This window comes from Gossypium raimondii, chromosome 1 (assembly GCF_025698545.1).
Source record: "Gossypium raimondii isolate GPD5lz chromosome 1, ASM2569854v1, whole genome shotgun sequence".
Lineage (NCBI taxonomy): Eukaryota > Viridiplantae > Streptophyta > Magnoliopsida > Malvales > Malvaceae > Gossypium > Gossypium raimondii.
The window spans coordinates 27,731,526-27,732,496 of record NC_068565.1 but is presented as its reverse complement, the minus strand read 5'-3'; the positions used below and the strand labels follow the sequence as shown (position 1 = coordinate 27,732,496).

General features: G+C 37.5%; 1 non-coding gene across 1 annotated transcript; it reads right to left on the bottom strand.

The window, feature by feature from the left end:
• Window positions 1-387: 387 nt before the first annotated feature.
• Window positions 388-494, bottom strand: LOC128032765 (small nucleolar RNA R71). The gene has a single exon (XR_008189081.1). It is a non-coding gene; the product is annotated as a small nucleolar RNA R71 (small nucleolar RNA).
• Window positions 495-971: the final 477 nt, after the last annotated feature.

Below are 971 nucleotides of genomic sequence, written 5' to 3'. Positions count from 1 at the left end.
CCTTATGTTCATGGGATGATAGATGATCGAGATAGACCAATCCGAGAGCATGTTGTGCCAATTTTTGATAACCTGAATCCAGGGATAGTCAGACCTTAAATATAGGCTCAGCAATTTGAACTGAAACTGGTAATGTTTTAGATGTTGCAAATAGTAGGAAAGTTTGGTGGACTGCCAACTGAAGATCTAACATTTCATTGAAGACTTTTTCTAGAAGTCTTTGACTCGTTTAGACAATAGGGTGTGCCTGAAGGCGCATTGAGACTTAAACTGTTTCCATATTCTTTAAGAGATCATGCAAGAGCATGGTTAAATGCTTTGCCAGCATCATGGAATGATCTTTGCTAAAGGTTTTTTTTATAGTATAATCCTCCAAATATGAATTCCAAGTTTAGAAATGACATCACATCTTTTCGGCAATTGGAGGATGAAACGCTATATGAAGCTTGGGAGTGATTTAAAGACTTAATTTGGAAGTGTCCGATGCATGGATTTCAACACTAGACTTAGATGAAAATATTCTATAATGGGCTAAATGCACATACGAAGATGGTGGTTGATGCTTCCGCCTATGGTACTTTGTTGGATAAATCTTATAACGAAGCATGTGAGATTTTGGAAAAGATTGCCAATAATGATTATCAATATCCTACCACAAAAGTTGGGACGTGTAAGAGAGCTGCTGGTACTATAGAGTTGTATGCAATCACCTCGCTGATAGCGCATGTATCTTCTTTGGCTAATATGATTTAAATAATGAAAAGGCCTACTGCAATTTAGGAGATGAAATCAGTCAAGTTATCGTGTGTTTATTGTGGTGAAGATCATGTGTTCGATGAATGCCTATCAAACCCAGCATCCGTGTGTTATATGGGTAACTTTAATCGGAATAGTAATCCCTATTCTAACACCTACAGTCCAGGATGAAAGGAACATCCAAACTTTAGTTGGAATAATCAAGGTGCAGGGAA